This window comes from Dama dama, chromosome 30 (assembly GCF_033118175.1).
Source record: "Dama dama isolate Ldn47 chromosome 30, ASM3311817v1, whole genome shotgun sequence".
In the NCBI taxonomy this organism is placed as follows: domain Eukaryota; kingdom Metazoa; phylum Chordata; class Mammalia; order Artiodactyla; family Cervidae; genus Dama; species Dama dama.
In genome coordinates, this window is record NC_083710.1 from 9,967,679 (window position 1) to 9,986,760 (window position 19,082).

The window sequence follows — 19,082 nt, forward strand, 5'->3', positions numbered from 1 at the left end:
CCCAGAGATAAATCCATGCACCTATGGACACCTTATCTTTGACAAAGGAGGCAAGAATATACAATGGAGAAAAGACAATCTCCTTAACAAGTGGTGCTGGGAAAACTGGTCAACCACTTGTAAAAGAATGAAACTAGAACACTTTCTAACACCATACACAAAAACAAACTCAAAATGGATTAAAGATCTAAATGTAATACCAGAAACTATAAAACTCCTAGAGGAAAACATAGGCAAAACACTCTCCGACATAAACCACAGCAGAATCCTCTATGACCCACCTCCCAGAATATTGGAAATCAAAGCAAAAGTAAACAAATGGGACCTAATTAAAATTAAAAGCTTCTGCACAACAAAGGAAACTATAAGCATGGTGAAAACAGCCTTCAGAATGGAAGAAAATAATAGCAAATGAAGCAACGGACAAAGAAATAACCTCAAAAATATACAAGCAACACCTGCAGCTCAATTCCAGAAAAATAAAAAACCCAATAAAAAAATGGGCCAAAGAACTAAACAGACATTTCTTCAAAGAAGACATATAGATGGCTAACAAACACGTGAAAAGATGCTCAACATCACTTATTATCAGAATAATGCAGTCAAAACCACAATGAGGTACTATTACACACCAGTCAGAATGGCTGTTATCCAAAAGTCTACAAGCAATAAATGCTGGAGAGGGTGTGGAGAAAAGGGAACCCTCTTACATTGTTGGTGGGAATGCAAACTAGTACAGCCACTATGGAGAACAGTGTGGAGGTTCCTTAAACAACTGGAAATAGAACTGCCATATGATCCAGCAATCCAGCTGCTGGGCATACACACTGAGGAAATCAGAATTGAAAGAGACACGTGTACCCCAATGTTCATCGCAGCACTGTTTACAATAGCGAGGACATTGAAGCAACCTAGATGTCCATCAGCAGATGAAAGGTTAAGAAAGTTGTGGTACATATACACAATGGAATATTACTCAGTCATTAAATAGATTACATTTGTATCAGTTCTAATGAGATGGATGAAACTGGAACCTATTATACAGAGTGAAGTAAGCCAGAAAGAAAAACACCAATACAGTATACTAATGTATATATATGAAATTTAGAAAGACGGTAACAATAACCCTGTATGCAAGACAGCAAGAGAGACACAGATGTATTGAACAGTCTGTTGGACTCTGTGGGAGAGGGCGAGGGTGGGATCATATGGGAGAATGTCATTGAAACATATAAATTATCATATGTGAAACGAATCATCAGTCTAGGTTCAATGCATGATACAGGATGCTCAGGGCTGGTGCACAGGGATGACCCAGAGGTTTGGGATGGGAAGGGAGGTGGGAGAGAGGTTCAGGATGAGGAACACATGTACACCCGTGGCGGATTCAAGTCAAAGTATGGCAAAACCAATATAAGTTTGTAAAGCAAAATAAAGAAATAAATCAATTTTTAAAAATGTGAATACAAATTCAAAAGAAATAAAATAAAATACATTTCCTTAATGTTAAAAAGAAAAAAAAAGAATATGTGGGTTTCTTTAGCAACCCAGATTGGGTTAGATAAAAACTGGCTCCTTGAACAGCCTCTTGTAAAGCCAAAATGAATATAGGAAATAAAATCCATTCTTTGTTTTCCCTCCTTACAGGTGGTCAATGAGCTGTATTGGTCTCTGTCACTGGAGAAGCATCATGCTTCCCTTTCTCTCTTTCTTTCTTTCTTTTCTTATTTTTGTTCTTCTCAGGGGCTGTAAGGAATCTAGAGTATTGTCTGCAAGGTAAGACAGGCAAGACAGAGCCTATCCCTCAAAAAACTCCCCTGAAAATTTAGTAAGTTGGATGGATGGTCTGGTCTCCTCTTTCCTTCCTTAGGAAGAAGCTAAGAGCTGTGAAGTTTCTTCTGTTCATGTGGCATTGCACTGGGGGGATCAACCATGGTGAAAGGATATCAAAAATTCTGGCTGTGCTGTGGCTAGTTTTCTGTTTGCATGGGGTGTAGGATCTTATCTGATTTATAGATTTCATACAAATTGAATTAGTGCATGTATTGTTTAATCAGTGTCTCTCCGGGTAGAAGGAGGTTCTGGAATTTTCTGCTTGTCATCTTATTAGCATCATTCTACATAATCTGTTATTGCTGAAATATTTAAATCAATACAAAAACTTTAGGGAAGTTACAAAAAAAAATGCTTCCAGGAAAAGGTGTGTTTCCATACAAAGAGAATTATTAAAACAAAGTAGTGAAGCATAAGTTTAAACAGAAAAATACTTAGATACCATGGAAACTCAAATAAGAATTCCTCTCACATACGTATTCAATTTATAGTATCTGGTCAAAGTAGATAAATCTTCAGAGATTCAGTAACATGGGGACAAAGATGTTTGCCAGCTTCATAATCTCAAAGTAAATAATGTCACAGCACATCAATTAAAAGTACAAACGTAAATGTGTTATTAAAGTAAACATTTTCCCCCCTAGATATCTCACAGTGTGCTTTGAAAAGACTTTTTAGCTCAGCTGTATTTCAGGAACTTTTCTATACGGAGAAGCTAATGATCTGGGCTCTGGAACAAATGCACTTGATGGACTCTGTATTCTGGGGCTTCCCTGGAGGCTCAGAGTGTAAAGAACCCACTTGCAATGTGGGAGACCCAGGCTAAATCACTGGGTGGGTAAGATGCCCTGGAGAAGCGGAATGGCAACCCATTCCAGTATTCTTGCCTGGGAAATCCCATGGACAGTCCATGGGGTCGCAAACAGTTAGACTTATTTTTTTTATTAACATAAACTATCAAACTAGATGCTAGAACTTTCATTCCAACTATATTCTTTGCTTTTGTTTTGTAAAAATAATATCTAAAGCTTTTGTGTCTCTCTCACATATATCTCTTCATAATTTAAAAGTTGTAAATGATTCATTTATTCAACATACTTGGGATTATTTTGTGTTAGACAATGAATTAACAGTTTTAACCACCATTTGCATAGGATTTACGATGTGCCAGTGACTTTTCTTTATATTTATTACTACATTTTAAGCTTAATAATTTTATTGTTGTTGTTGCATGGCTAAGTCGTGTCCATCTGTTTTGAGGCCCCATGGACTGTAGTCCACCAGGCTCCTCTGTCTATGCGATTTCCTAGCCAAGACTACTGGAGTCATTTATCATTTCCTTCTCTGCATTGGCACACAGATTTTTTACCTCTGTGCCACCTAGGAAGCCCTATAAAAAGACAATGTAAGAAGACCTATATTGACCTAAATGACTTCTGTTATTAATTATACTGTGGTACTGAACAAGTCACTTAGCTATTCTTGATCTCAGTTCCTTCATTACAATGACTGTAATACTTTCCAGAATTGCTCGTGTGATTTTTTAAATGAGGAAATTAGATATGTGCACAGTTTTTCATTTACCAATTGTAATTACTGTAGGAATTTTAACACATGTTTTATAGATAAGTGCTTATAACCTCAAAATAGATTAAAATGTTTATGGTTTTTTAGATTAGATTGTTATTTTTACTGGAATGGGGGGGTGGCATTTATTGAGTGTATATTATGTTCTGGAAACTCTGCTAGGAATTCTTATTATAGCTCAATTCCATGAAATGTAACTTTACTTTACAAAGTAATTTATTACATTTGTAATTTATTATAATTAATTCTAGAGACGAGACTGAAGCTCAAGGAATTTAGTTTGCTTAATATTTTAGAGATAATAAATACCAAATGTTGGATTCCAATTTAGAATACAGACGGATTACATAAATTGTGTTCTTTTCTTGTGTGTGTGTGTGTGTTTATGTATGTGTATGTGATAGAGAGAGAGAAAGACAGAGAGTGGTAGAAAGAATGGCTATATACAAATTTTGTACAAAAAAAACTTTAGAATACTAAGCATGTTGTTTATTAATGCAAAGTCATCATTTCTTTTCTTATACCAGTGCCCGTGTATGTATAGGCAAACACACTATCTCTAAACTTGGACAATTAGAAGGGGATATTGATAATTGCAAAGATGTAAAAAATGGTAACTTTGGAACCTGACTCCAGCTTGAAGAAGAGAAGCACAGTTAAGTTAATGCATTACAAAATATTGGATAATAACATTATCCTGGGAAGGCAGAGATAGGTGCTAACAGGAGATGAGGGGTAGGCCGGTTCCAAGATAAAGTTAACCTTATTTTCCTTTGGGTGAGCACTGCACTGGTTCCACCTTCATATATTTTCTATTCCTTGCTCTATCCTGGATAGTATAGATATTGGGAGCAGGCATAACTTGGCTGAAATAGGTGTGAATAGGTGTGCCCAATGTTGTCTTATGGAGACCATAAAGTTCTTGATGCACAAGACTATCTATCTGCTATTCATTATATCATTTTCATCACCCACTGGAATGTCTTTCTCCTAATAGATGGGCAAGAGATATTTGTTGAAACAAGCGGTCTCTTAAAATTAATGGCTCACTTATAAACAAACAAGCTATGCATGAAAAACAAAAATTATGGAAAGGGTATGCTATGGCTATAGTGGTGTAACACAAAGTAGTTAGCTGCTTCATACCACATTGGCATTAAGTGGGCTTCACTGATGGCTCAGTGATTAAAGATCTGTCTGCAACAGGAGATGTGGGTTCAATTCCTGGGTAGGGAAGATCCCTTGGAGAAGGAAATGGCAACCAACTCAGTTATTCTTGTAGGGATAATTCCATGGACAGAGAAGTCTGGCAAGCTACAGTCCATAGGGTTGCAAGGAGTCAGACATGACTGAGCAGTTGAACACACACACACAAAGATATTTATATGGTAGTTTCTTTGAAAAATAGAACCCTTCTTCTAAGGGATATACTTTTATCAACATTAAAGCAGGTTTTTTTGTTGTTGTTTTGGATCATCCATAGTTAAAAATATTTTGTTTATTTTAACATTAATTAAGTGCCCACATTTTATAACACTTATAGAGCATTAGATTTTGATGTTTTGCATTATTATTTTCTCAACTGGTTCATTGTGTTTAAAGAAAATTGTTAGTTTTTGTTAAGACCCTCAATATAAATGTTTGATTTAACTTTTGCACTCAAGTTTTCTCTTCTAAAAAGTAATGTGACTCCTACTATTCTTTCTGGGTTTGAAGAAGGAAAACCTATTTTGGAAGGAAAACCTATGTACTTTCAATAACAGCAATACATAATGGATCATAATGTCCTAAGATGTTATGTTGAGTAATTCTTTTGAATAAGATAAGTTGAATTGTAACCCTAAATTATCATTACATTAGAAATCAGGTTGGTCTTGGTATAGAAAACATTACTGAGGAATCATCTTCCTAGGTTTATATTTACATACAAAGCATCCTTATTGGAAAGACCCATTTGAAAGGAGGAGAGAATTCAGATGCCAATACTGTACTCTATTCAAAATCAATGGAAGTGTCAACCAAAATACTGGTAAAGAATATTTGGTCCCTCAGATTGGGCTCTTAGCTCTATTTGTATAGGCTTATATCTCAGTTTTAAACTAAGGAAAACAACAAAATAGCAAGTAGTAAACTAAATTAGATACCACCATCTTGAATGCAATTCAAGTGCCCTGACATTAGTTGGAGAGGTTTTGCAGTGCTATGAGACAGCTTTGTTAACACATCTCATAAATATATTCATTGTCTGGGTATCTGCTGGCTCCTGGTGTTCAGCTGATATTTTGCAGAGCATATATATATAGGGTCATCAGCATAAGTTGTGGTTTCCAGAACAAATCTGAAGACCAAAAAAAAAAATGGAAAAACAAAAAACAAATAAAACAAAAACAGAGAAACATGAGGAAACTTTGGGAGACGGTGGCTATGCCTGTTCTCTTGATGTTATCGTGGAAGTGTGAATATAGTAAACTCATGAAATTGTGCACATTAATATGTGCAGTTCTTTGTATGTCAATTATACATATGATCATACTGTATAGTTGTATAAAAGAAGAAAAGAAAGAAGCAAGCGTGTTTTATATTGGGCTATATTAGTTTTATATTACTATGCAGCAAATTAACACAAACTGAACAGCTTAAAACTTCACTCTTATTTATTATCTCACAGTTTTATAGGTCAGACTTTCCACCATGGTAAGACTGACATTTCTGCTATAGGTCTTACAAGACTGAAACCAAGGTGTGTTGGGTGTATTGTCATCCAGTTTGGAGCCCTCTTAGAAGCTCACCTGTATGAGGCAGAGCTTATTTCTTTGCCATTTAGGACTGAGACGCTGGTGTCTTTACTGGAGGCCAGTTGTGTATTATTACAGGTTCTACATGTTTCCCACATTGCTTGCCATGTAGCTCCCTCATTCCTCAAAGTGGCCAACAGGGCATCTCTCTTTCTTCAAATCCCTCTTATGTTTGAACTTTCTGACTTCTACAAAATCCCAGTCTGTTTTAAGAGTTCACTGGGTTAAGACAAACCCATTGAAAATAGCACCTATCTTAAGGTCAATTGGTTTGAGATCTTAATTGCCTCTATAAAAATTTCTTCAGAGCAGCACCTAAATTTTAATGTCATTGATGGTTTCAGTAATTGGTAGAAGGTGTGTTATACCAGGGGTAGAACATCTTAGGTTCATTTAAAAATATCTTACTCTACGGACCCTGGAAAATACATATGATTTACATATTTCAAGACTTTTCCTGTTCTGTCCCCAAGCTTTCTTTCTTTTCTTGCAAAGCAGTTTCATTAAAGTTGGTTTATTAATGATGAATCTAAAAGCACTTATGTTTTTTCTAACTATATTTTTCATATTCAATTTTTTTCTGCCAGAAATCCTCATTTTTATTCTTTTCAAAAATTCTTTTTTCTTGGACTTTATTTTTGTTTTTCACAAGTTTTATATCCAAAATTCTAACTACTTGAAAATTTTCCTTTACAACTTCCACCAATTTTCTATTTTGGTGATCTACATGCAATATTTATTTTTATATTTTTGGTGATGTATGAGAGGTGTCTTTAATTATAATAAACTTAATCTTTCTAAAACAATGGATTTTGAGGTTACTTATGTGCTACTTATTAAGCCATTCTGTTTTCATAAGAGTTACTTCATTTGATGATTTTTTTTTTTTTTTTTTTTTTGATAGAAGATTAAGGGGATACAGCTTAGGTAAGTAAAACGTTAGAATACCTTCTTGTTCTAAGATATTTTTTTTCTGATTCAGAAATATTTGACTTTTTAATATTAATTGCAACTATATACTGAACAGTTTATTGTTCTATCTTAATTATCAAGCAAAACAGCAGCAATTATGCATATTATAAAATGTATGTAAGATTAACTTTTATGAATCTAGTAAGTTTATTTTTTCTCTTTTAGTCTCTACAGTTACTTGATTACATATAAGGGTTCTCTGCTTATGGACTACAATAAATTATGAAAAGTACAGTATTAGATTTAGGCTTGCAACCTGGCCCTCCATGTATTTTTGGCAAGTTTTGAAGTGTTTTTAATCCTTATTTGCTTTGGAAGAAAGGGAAATGATAAATGCACATCAGGGAGTGACTGTGAACATTTATGAGGTGTTTTTAAGGTATCTGGAACGGGTAGCAATAATTATTTGTTTTTGTCCTCCTTGTGCTCTTCCTCATGAGTCCAAATAACTAGAAAAGCTATGGTTTCTTTGACTATTTAAAATTATGTATAGTGGTAAGGGGAAAAGTTAGGCATTAATCTCAAAATAATATTGAAACATAACATATTAAAAGTTTGACTGAAAAGTTTGACTGAAAAAAAATTAACAAAGGAACCTATTCTATATCTCCTCAAAAGGATGTAACATGAAAGAGGATGAGATCCAGATAATAGTGTAGAAAGACGTAGAACTCACCTCCCCCAGTGAAAACATCAAAAATACATCTATATGAGGAACAACTTTCACTGAAAACAAAATGGAGTCTGATAGGAAAGTCCCTGTGGAACAAAGGCTAACGAAAGATCAACAGAGAATCAGGTAGGGAGGGAGGTAAACTGATCGAGTCCCCTGGAAGGAGAGTCAGAAGAAGAGGGCAAATACACCAACAGACATCCTTCCTAGGAGCGAGCAATTCACACTACATGCTTCGTACCCTGGGGTTCAACATTGGGAAGGTGAGTATCCTTGGCTGCTTGGAAGGCTGACGAGACCAACAAGAGGGCTGTGAGAAACCTGGACTCCACTCTTGAAGACTGTGGAAAAGTTTGCTTACTCTCAAAACATGGAGGACAGAGCGGATTGAAACTGATGGGGATGCTGCTGACCTCCTGTGATAGCCACAGCATCTGCTCAAGTCTGAACTCGGGGTGCTCCCTAGCCCTACTGTGTGTGAAGTTGCTCAGTGGTGTCCAGCTCTTTGGGGCCCCATGGACTGTAGCCTCCCAGGCTCCTCCATCCATGGAATTTTCCAGGCAAGAGTACCGGAGTGGGTTGCCATTTCCTTACACAGCTCTAAACCAGGGTGACAGCTGTCACAGCCAAAGGGAGATCTCAGCTGGGAAAGACAATGGCATATCAGACCCGCAGCAGCATGTGAGCAGGTCCCGCTTCCCTTTGCAGTGAGAGCGCTAGAGCTGAGATGGGAGGGAGTGCGTGAAGTTAAAGGCAATGGAGCTACCGCAGAGCCGAAATCAGGGTTACTGCTCCAGCGTTTGAGAACCGACCCCAAACCCAATATGGTGCTGCTGGCCATTGAGTAGGGGGAAAACCCCAGTTTACATCTGGCCTTGACTCTAATCCCAACATCTCCAAACACATTTCTTAACAAGGTGATAGCTGCCAGCACATGCTGGGGAAAGACGTGACTCATGTTTGCATCAAATCCAGCTTACTCACCAAAGCAATAAAAAGAATCATACACCAGGATCAAGTTGGATTTACTGCAAGGATACAAGGATGGTTCCTATCTACAAATATATTTCATTAACATAAAGAAATGACAATAAAGTGTTTGCAGCAATACACATATCAGACAAAATAGACTTTAAACCTGTTTGTAATACAAGTCAAAGAAAGGAATTATATAATGTAAATGGGATCAATACAAGAAGAGGATATTTTGCTCATTTAACATACCTCAGTTCAGTTTAGCCACTCAGTCATATCCAACTTTTTATGACCCCATGACTACAGCGAACCATGCCTCCCTGTCCATCACCAACTCCCAGAGCTTGCTCAGATTCATGTCCATTGAGTCTGTGATGCCATTCCACTATCTCACCCTCTGTCATCCTGCTCTCCTCCTGTGCTCAACCTTTCCCAGCATCAGGATCTTTTCAAATGAGTTGGTTCTTCATATCAGGTGGCCAGAGTTTTAGAGCTTCAGCTTCAGCTTCAGTCCTTCCATGAATATTCATGACTGATTTCCTTTAGGATTGACTGGTTTGATCTCCATGCAGACAAGGTCTCTCAAGAGTCTTTTCCAACACCACAGTTCAAAAGCATCAATTCTTTTGTGCTCAGCTTTCTGAGCACCAAACTCAGTGCTGTGGTCCAAATCTCACATCCATACATGACCACTGGAAAAACCATAGCTTTGACTAGAGGGACCTTTGTTGGCAAAGTAATGTCTCTCCTTTTCAATATGCTGTCTAAGTTGGTCACAGCTTTTCTTCCAAGGAGCAAGAATATTTTAATTTCATGGCTGCAGCCACCATCTGCAATGATTTTGGAGGCCAAGAAAATAAAGTCTGTCACTCTTTCCATTGTTTCCCCATCTATTTGCCATGAAGTGAGGGGATCAGATGCCATGATATTAGTTTTTTAAATGTTGAGCTTCAATCCAGCTTTAATAATCATACACCTAAATAAAAAAAGCAAATGCTAACAGATATAAGGGGACAATTGAGAATAAGAGCTGTTGTTTAATCACTAAGTTGTGTCCAACTCTTTTGCAATTGCATGGACTGTAGCCCACCAGTTCCTCCATCCATGGGATTTCCCAGGCAAGAATACTGGAGCAAGTTGCCATTTACTTTTCCAGGGAATTTTCCTGACACAAGGATTGAACCCACATCTTCTGCATTGGCAGGTGAATTCTATACCACTGAGCCACCATGGAAGCCCACAATAGTAGTAGGGGACTCTAAACCCACTTACCTCAAGGAGAGATTGTCCAATCAGAAAATCAATGACACAAAAGTCTTCATACATGACACAACATATCATTTGGATTTAATAGATATCCACAGGACTTTCCATTCAAAGCAGGATACACATTCTTTATAAGTACACATGGAATAGTTTTCATGATAGTGCACATGATAGGTCACAAAACAAGTCTCAACACCTTGAAAAAGAAATTATATCAAGCATTTTTTTTTTCTGACCACAAGGGTATAAAACTAGAAGTTAACTTCATGAAGAAAAATGGGAAAGCACAAATACATAGAGAGTAAAAAACTTGCTACTAAATGCTACAGTGAATTAAAAAGAAATCAAAGGGATTATACCTCAAGTACCTAAAGGAGAGCATGGCAGTCCACTCCAGTATTTTTGCCTGGAGAATCACCATGGACAGTGGAGCATGTCCATGGGGTCACAAAGAGTCGGACATGACTGAGTGACTCAACACAGCACAGCAACTCAAGTGAAAGAAAAATTGAAGCACAGCTTCTCAAAATCTACGGGAAACAGAAAAAGCAATTCTAACAGGGAAGTTTATAACAATACAGGTCTATCTCAAGAAACAAACAAACCAAATCTCAGATAAATAACAACCTATCAGCTAAGGGAATGAAAAAAGGAATAGCAAACAAAGCACATAGTCACCTGAAGGAAGGACACAATAAAGACCAGAGAAGAAGTAAATATAACAGAGACCAAAAACAACAGAAAAGATCGATTGAGTTTTTTAGAGAATAAATTATTTTATAAACATTTAGCTATGCTCATCCAGAAAAATAACTGATATCACTGAGGTACAAAAAATTGCAAGAGAATACTACAGTTTTATGCCAGCCAGCAAATGTGACAACTGAGAAGAAATGGACACAGAAGCACATAACCTTCTAAGACTGTATCAGGGAGAAATTTTCACTCAGAACAGACTAATCACTAGTAGTAAAATTGAATTTGTGAATAAAAAAAAAAGAAAAGAAACTCTCATCAAATGAAAGTCTAGGACTGGACAGCTTCAAAGGAGAATTCTACCAAACATAAAGAAAAGATAATACATATTCGTCTCAAACTAACTCCAAAAAAAAAAAAAATCGAAGAAAAGGGAAAACTTCCAAATTTTTTCTATGGGTTCACTATTATCCTGATATCAAACAAGACAAAGAAACTAATTGATTGATGCTTTTGAACTGTGCTGTTTAAGAAGACTCTTGAGAGTCCCTTGGACTGCAAGGACATCAAACCAGTCCAGCCTAAAGGAAATCAGTCCTGAATATTCATTGGAAGGACTGATGCTGAAGCTGAAACTCCTATATTTTGTACTTTGGCCACCTGATGCAAATAACTGACTCATTTGAAAAGACCCTGATGTGAGAAAAGACTGAAGGTGGGTGGAAAAGGGGATGACAGAGGATGAGATGGTTGGCTGGCACCACTGACTCAATGGTCATGAGTTTGAGTAAGCTCCAGGAGTTGGTGATGAACATGGAGACCTAGTGTGCTGCAGTCCATGGGGTCGCAAAGAGTCAGACATGACTGAGTGACTGAACTGGACTGAACTGAATAAAGAAAAATATATTGAAATAAACTTAATCAAGATGAAAGACCTAGACTTTGAAAACTATAAAACTTTGAAGAAATTTGAAGATAATGGAAAAATAGAAAGATATATCATGTTCATGAATTGGAAGAATTAATATTTTAAAATATCCATAATACCCAAAGCAATCTATAGATTTAATTTAGTTTCTATCAAAATCTGTATGACATTTTTCACAGAACTGAAACAACTAATTATAAAATTTAAGCAGAACTACAAAAACCCCAAATTGTCAAAATAATCTTAAGTAAAAAGGAGAAAGCTGGGAGTACCATACTCTCTTCAGACTATAATACAAAGCTATACCAGCCAAACCAACATGGCACCAGCAAAAACCAGAGACATAACCAATAGAGCAGAAAGAAGAGCCAATAAATTAACCCATGTACTTATGATCAATTAATCTACAACCCAGAAAGAAAGAATATACAACATAGAAAATACAGTCTCTTCAATAAGTGATGCTATGAAATATGGACAGTTAATGCAAAAGAATGAAATTAGAACATTCTCTAACACCATATACACAAATAAGCTCAATATGGGTTAAAGCCCTAAATATAAGACCTAAACCCATTAAACTCCAAGAAGAGAATACAGGCAGAACAGTCTTTGACATAAATCAAAGTGACTTTCATTGTCACTTTCATGCACATTATTTTAATTTGGTAATTATTAATTAATTAAGATATAAGAGTGAAGATATGTATATTAACTTTCATCCTTCTTGTCCCACTTTTCACCTCCTTCCCACTACCGAGTGGAAAAAAAAAAAATCTCTTTAATATTAGTGACATTCCCAATTAGGTCCTAAGATGTATTTGAAAGAACAATCTTAATTTTCACTTTCTTTGTGGTAGCAAAGATATCTATTAACCCTTTTGTAACTTTTGTCTCCACAGTTATGCATGACTGACCATTTGTGATTTTAAAGTATTACACATTATTTCTATATATACAAATCTTAAAGATATTTCTATAATAGTAATTCTTTCAAACATTTTATAATTAAAAACTTTATTTAGCATATTTAAAGCATTTTTTGAATATTTTAAGAACATACAGGCAGTTTATTTCATCTCTCAGTTTGACTGAAGAAAACGATTGGATTTATAATAGTTCCAGGATACAGACGAGCTTCTCTGAGGGTTCAGATAATAAAGAATCATCCTGCAATGCAGGAGACCTGGGTTTAATCTCTGGATCCTGTGTCACGGTCTTTGTAGGCCAGGACCTGGGGACTGGAGTCAACAAGAAGAAGGATGCAGGGGACCCAAGTCTCAGGTGAAACAAGGTACTTTATTTGCAGGAACGCATACTTATGTATCTTCAATAAAATGATTACTCAGCCATTAAAAAGAATGAAATTCCACCAGTTGCAACAAAATGGATAGTCCTTTAAGTAACAGGTCACTGAAAGTCGCTGAAGGGGGTCACTGAAGGGAATCCGAGCAGGTGCTCTTTCCCACGGTCTCAGTCCTGAGAACTGCGTGCAGCTCTGCTCCTTCCTGTTTTCCAGGAACTGATAAGGAACAGAGAGTCCTTGAGAAACGGCACACAGAGGAAGAAAACAGCACATTGGATCCCTTAAAGTTGAATGTCCCCTGACACCCCTGGAGAAGGAATGGCCACCCACTCCAGTACTCTTGCCTGGTAAATCCACGGACAGTGGAGCCTGGAGGCTACAGTCCATGGGGTTGCAAAGTGTCGGATACAACCGAACGACTTTCACTTTTCAGTGAAAAGTAATGTTATATCTGATCTATCATAAAGGTACTAATACATGAGACAAAATTACTAGGTAATGGATGAACAAACTGAAAGGTGTGTAGGAATGTTGTTTAATAATGTTCCTGTGGTTAACATTGGCAGCACTCTAATATCTACAAGGCAGTCTCCTTCGCTAAGAGTCAAGGGAGTGTCTATTGACTTAGAGTATTTTCCACTATTATATATTTCCTATTCAGCATTTTAGATGTGTTAAAAGGAGGGAAACCTGTTGGTCTTCTAAGGATATAGCTATCCCTCTCCAAAGTGTTACTTTTCATTGTAAATTTGTACATTTTTAATATTGTGTAAAGAATCAGACTTTGTGTGCTTGGTCAGTGTGAGTCTCCTCACTGTGAGCAGTACAACAATGAATTCAAATATTTGTGCTAGGCATCAAACTCTAAAAGAATTGCAATTTGGAATTATATAGGACATTAATGATGGAAAGAAGGAATAAAAAGTTGAGACATATGGGAAAAATTTTTTTTCCATATTCTAGTGTGATTATTGTGTTGAAAAATGATAATGTATGAAGATTTTCATAGAGGAGTAAGTTGCTTCATTATACATACTTAAAACATTTTAAAAAAATTCTTTATTGTGTTATAAAGCTTAAGTATTTAAAAGTTTTTGTGAAAGAGATTTAAAGCATCATTAATCATTAAAGTGCTAGCAAAATTATTAGAGCAATGAACTATTTGCCTGTAGGAAGTAACCATTTTTCTTCTATCAATTAGTGACATAAGAAGCACTTTAGACAAAAGCACATGGGAGATACTGGGGAAAACCAGAAAGATTATTAGAAAGGAATAATAATATAAAAAGAGTAATGAATGTTCACATTCTAACGTGGGCATGGGGAACAATATAAATGAACAGGAAGAATAGGATCAAGAATGCAGGTGGGATGAAAAAATACCAGCACACATAGTGAAGAAGCTGAAAGCTTCCTGTCTTATTTACATAGATATATTTCCATAGATAACCCATGAACTATATATTTAACATAGTTGAAATTGAACATTGAACTTGTCAGGAGATGTGGGTGCTGAATAATATCTATAATGAACTATGCTAATTCATAGTGATACAAAATAAATAAAATATGATCACAGTATTCCAGTGGTTCATAGGGTGATAATATTTATCTGGTTATAAAAATTGCAATATATAATTACATAATTATAAGGTATAACACAATGTGATGATGATGCAAGGTTAGCATCCTAGGAGATCATGAGTAAGTATTTAGTATCTAACTTTTGGGATAATCAAGTACATATTCACAAAAACATTAAAACCATAGCTGAAATTTTAATGTAACTTGGAGTTCGCAAAATAGATAAGTCAAGAAGGTCAGATTACCTAGGAGAGTAATCCACCTACAACATCTGTTGTGCCATCAGGAGTTGATCCTGGTCCAAATGACCTGGCTAGTATTATTTCCCTGTTTGATCTGACCACACTTCATGTGTATTCATCTTGAACTTGACACCTCAGTCAAACAGTGTGACTTTTTTAAATTAAGGCATATCATTCTTTACGTTTTCTTAATTTTTTTTAGACTATGTTATCCTAATTTTTGGCTTTATGCCTTAGTAGAATTGTTTAGTTCCTTCACAGTAGATGAATGGGCTTTTTAAAGAAATTATTTATTAAACCACAGAATCACCCCTCCCCAAGAAGAACTATAAAAAATAAAGTTTACTGTATGAAATGAAAATTGTATTAAATAATTACATAAGAGCAACAATCTCTTCTCTCCCATTCCTATTATTCTTGTTTTGCAAAACCTGCATTGATTTACATCTTATTTAGTTTTCATTACTTGACGACTGTGTAACCACTAAAATTGATATAAAGAAATTCTGCATATGTATGAATTTGAGTAAATAATACCACCTACCATCAAAGGGGAAATAATGGAGTTAAGATGAATCTGAGTTATGTTAAAGATATATTATCTCAATTTGCAAAGAGATTGGCAAATTATACACATTTGGTCTACCTTTTATTACAATTTCTTATGTGCCATTTACATTTTATTTATAACACTGAGATTATATATATTTAGCAGAAATTCTTACAGTAACCTTTCTCTTTCTCCTCCCCAGCCTTTCTTCACATGAGTGTATAGTTTTTCTAGGTAACCTCATGAATACATAGGGATTGTAGTCTCGATTAATAGTTTACAATTGTCATCTGCCATAAATTTTAGGGAGTATAGCTTCTTTTTCCAACTTTGATGGTATCTTCTAGGACAACCAGTACTCTACTGCTCATTTTAGTGGAGTATAAAAGCAAGATAATATCTGAAATGTAATTACTTAACTAAACATTAAAATATTTTTTTCTGAACCAAGAAAAATAGTTATTTTCACATACTATACTTCTTCGGAAAGAAGATAAGATTTAAAAAATGAAAGTGTTATGTGTTGAATATGAGCTGTGCTTAGTCACTCAGTCTTGTCTGACTCTCTACGGCCCCATGGACTGTAGCTCACCAGGCTACTCCTGAAATTTTTCAGGGGAGAATACTGGAGTGGGTTGCCATTTCCTTCTTCAGAAAATCTTCCCAGCTGGGGATCAAACTGCCATCTCCTGAGTGTCCTGTATTGGCAGCAGATACTATATCACTTGTGCCACCTGGGAAGCCCAATATATGTGTAGAATATATTTCTGAGTAATATCCCCTCAGTGAAATCAAAATAACTGAAAAAGATGGAGAAGTCAGCAATATCCTCTTGGAAACAAAGAGATTATTACAACTAAGGTTAATATTTACCCAAAGCTCATTTTATGCCAGACAATTTTCTAAGGACTTTATTGTCACACACACGCAGGTGTAAGTGAGCAGCACCAGATTCTCTATTTCATGGAAGAAACAACAGTGGTTTCGTTAATTAATTAGGTTGTTGGTATCACCCAGCTGACAATGAACAGAAGTCCTCTGAACTCATGAAGTCCAGCTCCAGACTCCAAGTTCTTAATCAAATGCTTTCTGATCTTTTAGGTATAATTAGACTTACTTTTATGGAAAAAGTACCTAAATAGTAAATGCTACTCTTTTCTACACCTTCCAGCCTTGAACCAGGATATATCTATGTTCAGAATATAAATGCAACATTACTGTTAGCAACAGCCCTTAGCAGAAATATCGTCTTCCATCCTAGTAGTTTACTCAAAAGATTTTACCCAAAAGATCCTGAAAAATTTGCAGGATTATTCTGGACGTAAGATTTTTGATATGGAAGAAGACTATATTATTGACACTGATGAATCTGAAGATAATGATGAACATCTTACAGGTTAGCATAGATGTTAACTTTGATTCTGATTGGTGCTAATTAGTTCTGAGATAGCACTTTGTAAGTTCCTCTTTCCTGAGTCCTGGGCCCTGTGAAGCCCACATTGGTATTTCCATTAGATTTGCCTTGTGAACTGTGGGTATATATTTATATTGTTTGCATTTATGGTGTTTAAAATAAATAATGTTTACAAAAAACAATGATTTCTTTTATACCTTTCCATTTTAATTTTTGTACATATTGATAAATTTTATCTCTTGCTAATTTTGTCTTATTTTCAAGCCTATACTCTCCAAGCATCTGTCTGAATAATTTGCTTATGTCAAGGCAACATTTACCATCTTTGGGAAGAAGCATCATATCTTTTTCATGATAGAATAAGATATTTAATATCTGTCACATATGGGAGGGAGGCTTAAGAAGGAGGGGATATATGTACACTTATGGTTAATTCATGCCGTTGTTGTAGGCAGAAATCAACACAACATTGTAAAGTAATTATCATCTAATTAAAAATATTTTTTTAAATAAATGAAATCTGTCATAGTTTAACCAATCAAAATGTCATATACACATTTATATTTCTAAGAACAATTCCTTAAACTTCCACCATTTACCAGTCAAGAGTCACAAACAAATAATTTAAGGGCCAAAGGCAAAAATAAAGCTAATATTTATTTACCCTGGCTTATTTCATCTTTACAGTGGTAATTGTTAGAATATTAAGTCAAAATCTGTTCTCTGATTTTCAGCTGTGGATTTAATTTCTGATGCCTGAGGTGAAGGAAAACCAAATTGTTTCAAATGATGTCTAACTTGGCTTCACTGTTAATATTTCAAATGTAAACTTTAATAACTCTGTATCTAAATTTTATTTTAATAATAGTGTTTTATAATATGCAAAAATAATAAAAAATATAATCATGCACTTTGCTCTATAAAAGCAGATTGCAATATTATTACTGATACTCACTGCAAGATGTGTACCATTGATACTAATTTTTAGAGCAAGTACCTCATGAATACATAGGTGAGAAAACTGACTGTTGGAGAGTCCTGATGAAATTTTCCCATTTTTTTTACTGCAGGATAGTGAGATTGCAGTTTGTGGAAGAAAGCATGGACTTGCTAAAAAAGTCACTCTTTTCATTAAAAGGAAAAAAAGTCCTCTTATTTTCTTAGAGAAAAGGCAGAGATCTTTGTAGAGATTGAAATTCTTCTTTTTACACACACACACACACACACACGCATGCACATATTACTAAAAGGGAACTACTCGCTTTGTTGTTGTTGAGATCTTGGATGAGCCGGGCCTCTTTTTGTTTTAGGAGTGAAGGATTCAGTGATACAGGCTTAAGAGAATAGCTCACTGGAAAGTTCATAGGAGATCAAGTTCATATGGAACCTGGTTGCTCCTGTGAAATCATCAGGGCTCAATGTCTCAGATTCTCAGCTCTTTTCCCAAGTACAGCATCACACAGGGAGAGAATGTTGCTATGAGGTAGTAAGCAGAGACCAATTAATTTAAGGCTTTCACTCTGTCCTCTTAAAATAAACTAAAATAACTAAAAGATGTGTCCTTTATTACAATTCTCAGAGAGCTGCCAAAATTGGGCTGCATGGGACCCTTGGCTGGAGCCTTTTGCCCTAGTTAAGAGTATTGCTGGCTAAGGGGATAAAAATGCTCTCATTCCCTTTTGGTGACATCTTCCCAGGTGGTGCCGGTGGTAAAGAACATCCTGCCAATGCAGGAGACGTAAGAGGTGTGGGTTCGATCCCTGGATCAGGAAGATCTCCTGGAGGAGCGCATGGAAACACACTCCTAGATTTGTGCTTAGAAAATGCAATGTACAGAGAAGGCTAATGGGCTAAAGTTCATAGCATCACAGAGTCAGGACGGGACTGAAGCAACTAAGCACGCATATATGCCCGTCCATCCTCAAAGTCAGAGGTGAAGTGAAGTCTGCAAAGCTAGAATGATGTCTACACAACTGGCATGAGAATGAGTTAGAAATGTTGTTTACCAGGGAAAATAACAGTACTTTCATAAGAGTGTGAAGGAATTAAACAAAGGCAAGTAAGAAAAATGTTCACTATAACTCTTTTTATTAGTCTTTAATAAGGATGTGATGCTTGGAGAAATTATGAAGCTTGCTTAAAGCCCCACCACTTGCCATGGCTAGAATCCTTCTCACCCCACCCCACAATCCAATCTTCTGGTTCTTTAGTACAATATTATATACACAATGTTATACAATGCAGGACTGTACTACCACTTG